This window comes from Felis catus, chromosome C2, assembly GCF_018350175.1.
Source record: "Felis catus isolate Fca126 chromosome C2, F.catus_Fca126_mat1.0, whole genome shotgun sequence".
NCBI classification, from domain to species: Eukaryota; Metazoa; Chordata; class Mammalia; order Carnivora; family Felidae; genus Felis; species Felis catus.
This window is the reverse complement of record NC_058376.1, coordinates 110494269-110508488: the sequence shown is the minus strand read 5'-3', so window position 1 is coordinate 110508488 and position 14220 is coordinate 110494269. Positions and strand designations below refer to the sequence as shown.

At 36.9% G+C, this 14220-nt stretch overlaps 2 pseudogenes; both read left to right on the top strand.

Annotated features, from left to right (window-relative positions):
• Positions 1 to 424: 424 nt before the first annotated feature.
• LOC111556429 lies at positions 425 to 522 on the top strand (annotated as a pseudogene).
• Positions 523 to 13796: 13274 nt separating this feature from the next.
• Positions 13797 to 13913, top strand: LOC111556500 (annotated as a pseudogene).
• Positions 13914 to 14220: the final 307 nt, after the last annotated feature.

The following is a 14220-nucleotide window of genomic DNA, read 5'->3' as shown; positions in this document are numbered from 1 at the left end:
AGGTCATGATCTTGCGGTCCATGAGTTCAAGCCCCACATCGGGCTCTGTGCTGACAGCTCAGAGCCTGAAGCCTGCTTCGGATTCTGTGTCTCCCTCTCTCTCTGCCCCTCCCCTGCTCACACTCTGTCTCTCTCAAAAATAAATAAACGTTAAAATTTTTTTTTAAATAAAGGAAAAGTGACAGTTGCTTGGACTGGAGGGGTAACTATGATAACATGGAGAAGTGGCCAGGTATTTTAGACACAAAGAACAGGACTTACTGAAAGACTGGAAGTGGCTATAAGAAAAAATAGCAACGACAGCTGCCTCTCAGGATCTGGCTTAAGGAGAAGATCAGGAAAGAGAGATCATTCTAGAAGCTCTGGAAAGAGAGATCAAGAATTTAGTTTCTCAAAAGGGAACTAAAACACACTTGACCCATGCAACCTCTTGTAGTTTCTATATCAAAATTGGAATAATGCAAAGATTAGCATGACCCCTTCACATGGCTGGTTCATATTTGTGAAGTATTGCAAAAATTAAAAAAAAAACTCACTTCTAAAAGGAAAAGTATTTGGGGTGCCTGGGTGGTTCAGTCAGTTAAGTGTCTTCCTTTGGCTCACATCATGATCTCACAGTTCATGGGTTCGAGCCCTGCATCGGGCTCTGTGCTGACAGCTCAGAGCCTGGAGCCTGCTTCAATTCTATGTCTCCTTCTCTTTCTGCCCCTCCCTAACTTGTGCTCTCTCTGTCTCTCAAAAATAAACAGTAAATATTAAAAATTAAAAATAAATAAATAGATAAATGGAAAAGTATAAAGAAAAAAACAAATTAAAATAAATAACATTACTAAGAAACATTAAAGGAGTAACATCAAGTATACTACTTTATACCCTAAACACAAATTAATTCAAATCTCTTACGGAAAGACAAGATGTCAAATTTGGTTTAAAAAAAAACCAGATCTGTTATGTACAACAAACATAATGTGATAAACAGAGTTAGAAAATATAGGGATGATCAAAGAGATGCTAAGAAATTTGAATAAAGAATCAGGAGTGGCATATAATATTAGTCAAGATGAAATATAAGAATAAAAAAATAACTAGGACAGAGAGACAATATGTTATGATACAAGACATAATCATGTAGCAGTCATTAGCCTATGCATCAAACAATGTGGCAACTATACTCACATAAAAAAATAAATATTAGAAATATCTATCAAGAGCAACACCTGGGTGGCTCAGTTGGTTAAGCATCCAACTTCTGCTGGGGTCATGATCTCATGGTCTATGAGTTCGAGCTCCATGTGGGGCTCTGTGCTGACACCTCAGAGCCTGGAGCCTGTTTCAGATTCTCTCTCTCTCTCTCTCTCTCTCTCTCTCTCTCTCTCTCTCTCTCAAAAATGAATAAACATTAAAAAGAAAAGAAATATCTATCAAGACAATATGATAAAATTGACATTAGCAATTAATAATACTATCAAAAACCTTCATATTATCTATGTTAAGATTTAGATGTCTCCCCATGAAGACATCGGACAAGCAGTTCAGGGCTGAGAACAGCACTGTTGTGACACTTCTTCTACATGTAGTGCTTTCATGCCCATATATGCATTCACATGGTAGATGATGATTCTTTTAATGTTTCAGACCTACAGCAATTAGAGACTGACATTTGTCTCACCAGGTCTTGCTTGGGTTTAGTTCCAATACAATGGGAGAAAAGTTTTAGGACATAAAGAGGATTGTTTTACTCCTTCATTACTGCATCAAGAAAACCCTAAGCAATAACCAGATATTACATGCACTCTTTACAGTCCTCTGGCAAGGTAACATTTTTTCAAAGTCCATGTGGCTTGGACACCTAACCTTACCTAGCTTACTTGGTCCTTGGGCAAACACATAAAGACAGCTTTGCCTACAGCCCACAGACAGACTTGAGGACAATTACCAAGCAATGATTTGAATGGGATAATAGATTCTAACTTGTTTTATTACCTTTCCTGGAGCAGAAACCAAGGCCTCAAGTGACATCCAATTATAGTTCTTAATTCATGTGAGGCATGTTCAATGCTGACATCAAATCACAACATCCTTAACCTCACTTGGGTGCCAAAAGACAAGATTTTCTTCTATTCTCTAGAATAAACTTCAAGTAGCAAATATACATAATTGGCTAGGCAAAGAGGGATTTCTCACAGGAATCTGCAATATGTGTAATTTGTCTTCTCTCCTTGTTACAGTATGTATAATTTATCTTGTGAGAAATGAATGGGAAAAGGGCACAGGGGTCTTTCTGCAACTTGGTTATTAGTCACAACCTATTAATACCATATTCTTCCCAAGAGAGATGAGTAATGCCACAGCCCCATGATATCAGAGGCTTGGAAAGGACTCCTATAACATGGAGTATTGCAGGTAGAATTAGATGAGGATTCTGTTCATGGATTAAAGGGAAAGAGACTAATTAAAAACAACTCCAGGGGTGCCTGGGTGGCTCAGTCGGTTGAGTGTCCGACATCAGTTCAGGTCATGATCTCACAGTTGGTGGGTTTGAGCCCCGCATAGGGCTCTGTGCTGACAGCTCAGAGCCTGGAGCCTGCTTCGGATTCTGTCTGTCTCTCTCTCTCTCTCTCTCTCTCTCTCTCTCTCTCTGCCCCTCCCCCACTCACACTCTGGCTCTCTCTCCCTCAAGGATAAATAAACATTAAAAAAAATTTTTTTAAATAATAATTCCAAGATTTTCTGAGAAAGTCCAGAATAAGGGTCACATTTTGGAAGAGAAATTCAATTTAAAACAAATGAAATGTTTTTCCCAAATGTGAATATCCATCAAGTACCTGGAAGTGTGGGAGATGTTCAGAAGACAGATTAACAAGAATACTTATTGTTTGGGTTTAATTCACACAGAGGCAATGATGTGTATGAATGTTAACTGAGTGCATTTGTAGTGACTGTATTTTCTAGTTGTTGACATTATTTAACTGATACTTTATTGCCTAAGTTTGTGGCTTACATAAATTGTAATAATCTTAGTAAATACCAAAAACAAAAAGTGTAAATAATCATTCCTGGGGCGCCTGGGTGGCGCAGTCGGTTAAGCATCCGACTTCAGCCAGGTCACGATCTTGCGGTCCGTGAGTTCGAACCCCGCGTCAGGCTCTGGGCTGATGGCTCGGAGCCTGGAGCCTGTTTCCGATTCTGTGTCTCCCTCTCTCTCTGCCCCTCCCCCGTTCATGCTCTGTCTCTCTCTGTCCCAAAAATAAAATAAAAAAAGTTGAAAAAAAATTTTTTACAAAATAATCATTCCTGTTAGATGTTAGGTCTTGCAGCGGGTGAAAGAACCCTTGAAAATAAACCAAATTTTAAACTAAAACTTTACTTTTAGAGTATCTAAAATACTTTAGAGTATTAAACTAATTTTTTTTTATTTTTAGAGTATCTACCTTTAAAATAATGTACACACACACACACACACAAACACACACACACACATTTAGGTAGAAGTAACATAAAAGCCGTTGCAAATATTCCTTAGGTTAAAGAAAAGATAACATTGTGAATTATATGTGGAAGTGATGGTTTGTTTACTGACTGTTCAAGGAGTCTTGATCCCCCTTTCTGCCTCTATTCCTGCACACAGTATCCACATCCCCACACTCTGCCCAGGAACAGACAAGAGCCTAGAACCACAGCCAGGTGGTTGTTCCATGGGGATAACAAAGGGCCAGAAGTTCTCCCTGTCCTTGCAACTCCACCCTTTTCATTTCTCTTTCCATTTTTCCAGGTTCAGAATTCCTCCCTAGTCTCTGAAAGAAAAAAAGAAAAAAACTGAGTCTGCAAGTTTGCTTGTTCTTTTCTTTTTTTTTTTTTTTAATTGAAGTTAGTTAACATATAGTGTAATAATGGTTTCAGGAGTAGATTTTAGTGATTCATCACTTACATATAACCCCCAGTGCTCATCCCAACATTGTCCTCCTTAATGCCCATCACCCATCTAGCCCACCCTCATCCACTTCCCCTCCAGCAACTCTCAGTTTGTTCTCTGTTTTTAAGAGTCTCTCATGGGGTGCCTGGGTGGCTCAGTCGGTTAAGCGTCCGACTTCGGCTCAGGTCATGATCTCGCAGTCTGTGAGTTCAAGCCCCATGTCAGGCTCTGTGCTGATAGCTCAGAGCCTGGAGCCTGTTTCCGATTCTGTGTCTCCCTCTCTCTCTGACTCCCCCCCATTCATGCTCTGTCTCTGTCTCAAAAATAAACATTAAAAATAAATAAAAAAGAGTATCTTATGGTTTACCTCCCTGTTTTTATCTTATTTTCTCTTCCCTTCCCCTACATTCATCTGTTTGGTGTCTTAAATTCCACATATGAGTTAAATCATATATTTGTCTTTCTCTGACTGCCGTATTTTACTTAACATAATACACTCTAGTTACATCCACACTGTTGCAAATGGCAAGATTTCATTATTTTTGATTGCCAAGTAATATTCCATGGTACATACATACCACACGGGACTGGGGGAGTGGTGAGGGGAAGGAACACGTTTGTGCACAAATGATGGAGAATATGAGGAAAGAATGTTCATAATCCAATCAAGTCACACTCATAGCATGTCTTCTTTTTCTCTTACCATAAAAGATGTTATCAGGGTTTTTCTCCCTACTTAAAAGATCTTAAAAGTAAGAATCATGTCTTACCCAAGTCAATTAGTGTTTAGTGAGTGAGAACATGAGTGAATGAATAGATGAGTGAATGAATAGATGAGTTAATGAAATTTTCTTCTTCAGAGTGGGGGCTAAAGATGTTTGAATAGGGCTTTTTCAGTTTACAAGTTTCTCAATATACATTTTGTCATTTAATTCTTGATAGAGTTGCATAAAGTAATTTCAGAGATAAAAAAAACTAAGGTAATTTAAAATACTTTTTAATATTTACTTATTTTTGAGAGAGAGAGTGTGTGTATGTGTAAGCAGGGGAGAGGCAGAGAGAGAGGGAGACACAGAATCTGAAGCAGGCTCCAGGCTCTGAGTTGTTCGCACAGAGCCCGACACGGGGCTCGAACTCACGAACTGTGAGATCATGACCTGAGCTGAAGTTAGTTGCTTAACTGACTGAGTCACCTAGGCACCCCAAAACTAAGATAATTTTGAAATTACGACACGAATCCGGGTCTTCTGACTCCAACTAGTTGCCATTTTCATTCTATGAGTCTGTGTCTTTAGAAGAATGAGACAAATTAGAACAGTGATGTCTGAGGCTAGAGAAGGAGGATGTTTATTAAAGAATCCATGTAGAATAGGCCAATAAAGGGCAGCCTAGGCCCATGGAAGCAGGTACTCATTCACTTGGCCCCATTTGAGCTTCCTTCCTCTTACCGGTGGTTCTTGAGTTGCCTCAGGAGCTACATGACTCAGATGCCCAGTATCTTGACTGCCATGTCCTATTCTCCTCTCCATGTAGTAAGCGTTTTGCTTTTCTGATTGCCTGTGCCCTCACTCCCACCCCCCATAAAAAACTCTTTGGAAGACCAGTATAAACTCCTCTTATGGACTACAGCCACTCCCAATCCCACTTGAGAGTAAGAGTAATACCTGATCCCAGGTCCCCTAGGCCATTCCTTGGTTTTCACGTTCGTAATGTCAACTGCCAACTACTTACAACTTCCATTGCCGAATATAGTGCTGATCCCTTTGAGTGTTTAACTATTAACCCTCTAACATACCCATGGCATTTATATTATAATTATTATTTTCCTGTCAAAGGAATCAAGATCAGAAAAATAAGGTAACTTAGCTAAGGTCAGTGACACAGTTAATTAGTACAGGAGCTGCATGTCAACTTCAGGTCTGGCTAATGGCAAAGCCCAGGTTCTTCCGTAGCATCAGGTACATTGTGCAGGTACTCCATTTCCAGTGAGTCCTTCTTGACAGTCATATCTAAAACAACACCTGCCCCCAGTCACTCCTTGTTCTTTTACCCTGCCTTGTTTTTCTTCAGACCATTGACCCTCCTGTGTAAATTGATTTTTGTCCCCATGACTAAAATCTAAGCTTCCAGAGGGCGGGGACTTACCATTTTTGTTTGTTGCTGCCTTCTCCATTGCGTAAAGCAGAGCCTGGCAATAGTTTTATCTCCATAAATACTTTTTTAAATATATGGATGTATAATTCTAGAATACTTGTTATTTCAGTTTCTAAGTATAGTCCCCTCAATATTTTTCCTGTGAGAATGAGGGCAAAGTTATATATAGAAAAATTAAGAAAGGGTATGAGAGACAATCTAAGTAATGCTAAACAGCAGGAAGAGTAACTAATGTTTTTGACATTATACATTCATTTACATGTCAGGGTATTCCAGCCCCGTATTACTGACAGATTTCCTAATCAGCTTACAATGCTGCAACAAACATTCCCCAAATCTCAGTGGCTCACAATAGCAAGCCTGTATTTCCTGCTCGCTTTACATGAAGGCTGCAGGTTGGCTACAACTCTTCTGGGCTTGACTTAGCTCTACGTGTCTTCACATTCTTGGTCCCAAGCTGAAGGATAGTCACTACCTAGGCCATACTGTTCTCTTAACAGAAAGCAGACATTCGAGAAGAGACATGGCCAATCCACAGAAGTACTTTCAATATTATGTCTATTCACATTCCATTAGCCGAAACTAGTGATATGATCAAGCCAAAGTCAATGGAAAAAACAATGCATATAGGAACTCAAGGAAAGGGGTGCCTGGGTGGCTCAGTTGGTTAAGCATCCAACTTTAGCTTGGGTCATGATCTCATGGTTCATGCATTCAAATCCCACATAGGCTCTCTGCTGTTAGCACAGAGCCCACTTTGGATCCTCTGTTTCCTTCTCTCTCTCTCTCTCTCTCTCTCTCTCTCTCTCTCTCTCTCTCTCTCAAAAATAAATAAACATTAAAAAATTATAAAAACAATTCAAGGCAAGATCAAGGAATAAGACAATATACTATATAGATATTATATTTCTAGATCTCTCTAAGATCATTTCCTTCACTGACTGCACACATTTATAAATGACCCTTCTTATATTTTTCATCAAGTTTTTTCTTTCCTAAGTACACACTTGTGTCTACTGAATATTGGCCAGATTTTCATTATACGTTTTTCCCAACTTTGTACAGACTGACTTTTAATATGAATTTCTAACTTACTAACTCTCAAATTTGGCCTCATTGACAAATTTAATCTTATTCAGTCAAATATGACCGAAGTCCATGAAAACCAAGGTCATTGGAAAGACCTTTATTTTTTGAACATAGAAATCTCATGAAATGATTTGTCCATAACAAAATCAATAGAGCATTTGATTCTTCAGCTGTGAAATACCCAACATGCTTAGTCAGAGAAAATACAATCTTAGTTTTAAAGACTTCCTTAAGTATCATGACAATTTTGCTGTTCTTGGAACTTTATCAATATTTCATGATGATATTCTTCTCTGCAGGAGAACCTAAGAAAAATATTCTATTAATCATGGAGATATTAAAACTATCTGTCACTTGTAGCATGCATATGTAATAAAGTAATCAGATAAAATTGATATCAGGGACAAATGGTCCACATTAAAAATGTCTGCTCACACTTCTGAAATTACTCCTTTTATGATGATCTCAGTAACTAAACCTCTCAATTTGCAAATGAAGATAAATGAGAAGATAATTTTTTAAACTCTGAATTGTAGAACAGAATAAAGAGAGGCCTAAAGTGGCTAACAGTGTAATAGCTGAAAAAAATGCCTTCACACTTTTCAAGACAAATAAATAGACGAATTAACCTACTGGCTATTTTCTTGAACATTTATTTCAAATTCTCCAAAAATTTAATTTAAAATGAAACTAATGGAAGCATGTGAACTTAAGCAAATATTTATATATGTATGGGTTTTAGTTTTAAAATGTGTACATATAGAGTTAGACTGGGGGCTCCTGGGTGGCTCAGTTGGTTGAGTGTCCAACTCTTGATTTTGGCTCAAGTCATGATCCCAGGGTGGGTCATGGGATTGAGTCCCATGTTTGGCTCTATGCTAAGCGTGGAGCCTGCTTGAGGTTCTCTCTTTCTCTCCCTCTCCCTCTCTTGCCCACTGTGCACACTCTCTCTCCAAAATTAAAATTTAAAAAATTAACTAAAAATAAATAAAATGAAGACGTAAACTAGAATCAGTATGTCCCATATGCCCTAGAAGATAGTGAATTAAAAAAAAAAAAAAGGAGCTGAAATGAGGTCAATGAATATGCTAGATGACAAAAATTGTTATTTGCTTCCCAATATCTATTTTTCCCAACTTCCTCACCAGTGGAATCCTGATTTGGTTCAGAATGACAATGTTCCTGCCTTAAAAAGTCTCACTTTCATAGACTTCAGGCTTCCTAAGAACATATAACCTAGTTCTGACCATGATCTTTAAGCAAAAACCTATTGGGTGATTCCCCTAGGAAAGTAATTGCAACACAGCGCCTATAAAGGTTTCTGAGAACTTCAGGTGGAAAATCACCCGATAACACTAGCTGAGCAGAAAGGCTGAAGGAGTTCAGATCATGATGATATAATGAAGACACTGAACCAGCCCTGAGCTGCCTACCCCTGGATTTCTTTTTATTAAAAAGTGAAGTGAAGTGAAGTGAAGTGAAGTGAAGTGAAGTGAAGTAAAATAAAATAAAATAAAATAAAATAAAATAAAATAAAATAAAATAAAATAAAATAAAACAAAGTAAAGTAAAATAAAATACTAAAATAAGATAAAATAAAATAAAATAAAATAAAATAAAATAAAATAAAATAAAATAAAATACAAACCTCTCTTTAGTTAAACCGGTATAATTGGGTCTCTGTTAGATGCAGCTGTCTCAATTCTTGACTCAAAATCTCTCTCAGTCACTCAGATGTTCACTAGCTAATAAAAACCCTGAAAATCCCTGTGATAAAGAAATCTATTTAACTTTCTTTAACAGGGAATTTCTCAAACTTATTCATCAACAGATACCTGAAAATTTGCCTATAAACTATCATCCTAATGTCCACCTTTTAGTAAACATTTAACCAGAGGTCTTAAAAGGCATAGGAATTTAACATTCTGTGATTACATAATTAAAAATCTAAAAGCCTTTGTATTTCCATAGCCACAATTGCCCGGAATCCCATACTTCTTAGGAAGGGTTTTTTTACCAGTGGCAATTACTGACATAGCCATTACTCAAAGAGCATTCTCAGTCTCCATAGGTGTTGGGTGTGCCTGTGACCTTTACAGGGCTTAGTCAAAGAAGCCCTGAAAATTATCTTTCCTCCTTATTCTGATTCATCCAGGGATGACTGTTGAAACTTAAGGCAGATAATGTTCTATCTAATTCCTAAAGAAATGTAAGCAGGAGAAAATTACATAACCTTTCTCTGGATTTAGATTTACGTTGCCCAGCTTCTAGTACTATAAGCACTTGATCAGCATTCGCTGACTGGTATTTGACTTCCCTTTATTTTTTCTCTATGTTTCAACCACTGGAGAAAAAGTTCCTTAACTTAGCCATGGTTATGTCAAACTAATAGACAAAAGTACTGAATGTGTAAAAATGCTTTGTTCATACTAATGTTTTTCAAGTAAGTTTCTCATCTAATAATTAATTTCATCATCACCGTACATAACATAGTCCCTATTTTCAGAGCTCTATGTTAAGCACAGATGAGCCTCGAGGAAGGTAAATGCTTTGACTCTTATCCTATATTCTAAATGAAGAGGAGGTACACAGAGAAAAATAATTGGGGAAAATGATACTTTATCAATTTGTGTTTAGAACTAAAGGGTAAATTTCCAGGTTTTATAACTTCACATCTGCTTCATTAGTTTTTAAATGAGCAAATTACATTTAAGCCATTGGTCTTTACATTCTAACATGGCATCAGTCTGGAGATAGTGCAATTATTGGGGGTCGGGGGGTGGGGGTCTGAGCATAGCATGATGCTTCTTACCCACTTTTTTTTTTTTTGGCCAGACAAGATTGCAATAAAAGACAAAGTAAAACCTAAAAGGGTCAAAACCAAACTGCAAATGCTAGTCATTCACTATAATCATTCTAATTTCTACAGCAATGGAATATGGGACCAATCACTGTGGCAACAATAGGGAACTGCACAAATACCTCGTCAGGGATGCAATAGGGTGCCCTTGGTACACGCAGCAGCATCCTTGATGTGGAGCTTCAGTGATCGATACTAGAGACCTGGAGCAGCAGCAGCATCTTTAATGCACATGGTAGGCCAAGCTGTTCCTTTGGAGTTCGCCAAAAGAGGAGCTATCGCAACCATTAGTAGGGGAAAAAAAGGATGCGTGGATCATTCAAGCTAATCCACTGAGTACATGTGAGGAACCTGGAGGGAGCAAGAGTTCTTAGAAGAATATGGATTTGCAAACTTATTTTTACTCTAAGGCTGCCATAGTGCAGGAAAAAAAAGTGAAAATACCAGAAAAAGGAAGCAGCAGCATATCCAAAACTAATTGTTAAACAGATTTTGGTGGCCTAGGATCTTGTAGAATAAGATTCTAGGAGGGTGTGATGACATAAGTAGTCTAAAGGAGTTGGTTAGACAACAGAAAAATAATTTTAAGTGGAGAGGGATAAAAAGAAGAGCAATCCTATGTATAATAAAGTGGGGGATAGGGGATAGAAACATACCAAAAGCATGAACCTATTAAGGGTTTCCCATAACTAGAAAAGCTATGATTAAGGGAGCAAAGGCACACATATGTCCATAAAGCACTTTCTTTGAAACAGCCCTACACCAAACACAACAAGGTGCAAATAAATGACAGGTACTTTCAGCTCTAGTTTTGCGGGTGATGGCCGCGGCTGGCTATAGGCCCTGGGGAGCATACAGACAAGAACGCATGGTAAAGTAGGGCAGATTACAAAGAAGGAGTAAAAATAGAAAATAAAATCTTATCACAGTAAGGTCAGGAAACGTGAACTTCAAAAGATAGGAAAGATAAAGTGTTCTGGAAATATATAGACCTTACGTATGAATAGTTGGGACCTTTTTTTGTTGTTATTAAATATAAACATTCTTTTAGCCCCTTTTAATCCCTATCTGATCAAAAGCGTTATTGAGCTACTTTAAGGCCTAAAAATAGATACGTTTTTAGAATAAAGAGATTTCTGACAATTGGAGAAAAGTTATATTAGTAAATTTCTAAAATGTAAGTAACATATTAAATCTGAAAAACATAGACTGGCAAAATTTCATATGACATAAAAATTATGAAGGGCAAAAATAGGAAATCACAAAAAATCATTAATGTCCTCAAAGAAGACAGGATACTGGGTAAAAACTGAAAAGATTTATTTTGAAAATCCTCTCAGTCTAACTGAATCTTCTATAAACATGTCTTGGCTTTTTTAAAATATAAACTTAATCATTTATTTTAACTTCAGTAAATATACTTTGTAGTCCCTTTAATACTAGATTGGTTAAAACCAGACTGGTATGGTAAAATTGCTCCTGATTACAGGATGATGGAACTAAACAATAATTTCAAGTGTAATTATGGTATCATTCAAGGTTAAAGTACTTAATATATTTCAGATTTATGACCTCTTTTGAATGTACAATAAGCATTTACATACACATATCCATACTTCTTACTAGGAGAAGTAGAAATCTGAGCCAAACCAGAAACTGAACCACAGGAACCTAGAAGGCACAGTTCTAACCCTCATAAGGCTCACTCTAACAATATATCCCCATTTACTTGTGATGCAGACAAATCCTTCTTCTGAAAACATACGTTCATCTCTAAAAACTTTTCATTTTCTCTACATATACTTCTGCTTCAAATGCTCTTTTTTAAAATTATGTTTTATTTTAGAAAGAGAGAGTGCACACTAGCGGGGCACAGGGGCAGAGGGAGAGAGAGAGAGAGAGAGAGAACAATCTTAAGCAGGGCTGAATCTGATGCACGGCTCGATCCCATGACCCTGGGATCCTGACCTAAGCCAAAACAAGAGTTGGACATTCAACAGACTAAGCTACTGAGGTATCCCTCAAATGCTCTTTTAATAGGATTTTATTCATGGGCATGTTCCTGATGATGCTGAGGAAAAATCCACTCTGTTTCCCTCACTGCAAAAATTGAGTATTTATCATGATCCCATCATAAGAAATCTGTGGGAATTTTACAACATCAAAATAAAGCTCTTTGTAACTAAGAATCTTTATAAGCACTATGGAAGTCTTAAGTCCAGCATAGTTAATTACTGAGAAGTTTCTCCCACTGTCAGCTATTTTAGTCAACATAACATTAAATTCTTAAATTTTTTTCAATTTAATAATCCATTAAAAGTTTTCTAGATATAATTCTTCTTTATTAAATGAACAAATGGATCTGGGTTATCATGTGCAAGATTATGTAAGTATCCTTTATGACATTTTCTATCACAAAACTCTTAACTTTTCAATAATAGAAGTGTTATTTACACTGAAAAATTAATTCACATTTATAAGAGTTTTCCAATGCTTTTGGGAAATGTCTTTAAAATAGTTTTTTTTAATCATATTTTATGCCCCAATGTAAAAGGCAGTACTACTCTGAAAAAAAAAAGAGAATAAGAAACATTTTTAAAATTTACTTTTAATAAACATATAAAATGCATCTGTGAATCAGAACAACAATAATATGAGCAAGAATGTCCAAATTCAGAGAAGGAAAAATGGTGGAAGGCAAACAGGGAAGGATGGATACTTAATGGCTACAGAGCTCAGACTAACCCGCAGAATTTCCAAGGTGAGTATCACAAATCAGTATCTCTCAATTGAAACATCAGAATGTGTGAGGTTACTGAGGGAACTTCCATGAACTAATATGGCAACAAACATCAGGATCAGTAAGGCTGAACAAAGAATTCCACTGACATGCCATATTTTCAGGAAGCATTTAGTCAGTGAGCAGAGTGAAAGATAGTGACATAATTGGAGGCAGACCCACAGCTGTTCATTTACGTTAGACATAAAGAACAAACAAACAAAAAAAAAAACCAGCCCAACCACATTATAAACTGCCCAGTCCTATAATGAATCTCCTATAAATAACTGGTTCAGGATGAGAACCTCACTCAAAGGTAACACATGGTCAAAAACTAATCAGCATTGGTGCTTATCAAATACAATATCACATGAAGGAGGAAATAGGAAGAGCAAATGGCAAAGGACACTCACCAAAATAATCTTGCCACAGAGCAGATGACAAAAAAATAGCTCTTAAATTAAAATTTAAATGAAATGGTTTTACAAAGCGACTACTCAAAAGATACAAACAATTACAGTACATGAAACTATGTAACAAAGGAATGAAACAGGAACCAAAACAGCTTAGGAAAGAAGCCGAGTAGGAAGTAAAACCATTACAGAAATGGAGGCTAATCTGACAGAATTACATAGGACAAAATATGGCAAGGAACATGGAGCATCATACTGAGAATAGAAAGCGAAATGAAGTGGAAACGGAGTTAAGGAGGACTCCAGGAAAAAATGATCACTATGGAATCAAACATATACATAAATGGTTTCCCTGAAAGCAAGAATCAAAATAATGAAATATAACAATTATTTGACAAAATAAAACAAGAAAACTTTCCAGAAAATGAAAGGAATAATGGTAAATCCAGAGACAGAAAGAGTACAGCATGTACCAGGAAAAATTAGATATAGAATGACCAATTTTATTACAGAATAATAAAACCACTGGACTTCAAAGGTAATGAAAGAGCCCTCTAAATGTACAAAGACCAAGATATTTATAAATGCAGCTTGTGCGGTGGCAGTATCGTAGCCAATGAGGTTTATCCAAGGCATGATTATTGCTAATTGAAGATACTTATAAATGGTAAATAATCAGGCTAGTTTCCAAAAGTTCCACAGAACACTAGATGGTAAAATAATGCCTCAAAGATAGTGTGACTCAATAATTTTACTACCTCCCAAATTCTCACGTAAGAATAAAAACAATGAACTTTAGATATATAAAAACTCAGGGTATATAGTGCCTATAAATTCTTCCCAAAGAAACCATTCAAGACTAAATTTTAGCTACCCAAGAAATAAATGGAGATATAGTGGCATCCTGACAGGATTCTTTCATTTCCTGGCTCTCTTTCTATATTAAGAAATATGCAGGGGCGCCTGGGTGGCTCAGTCGGTTGAGCGTCTGACTTCAGCTCAGGTCACCATC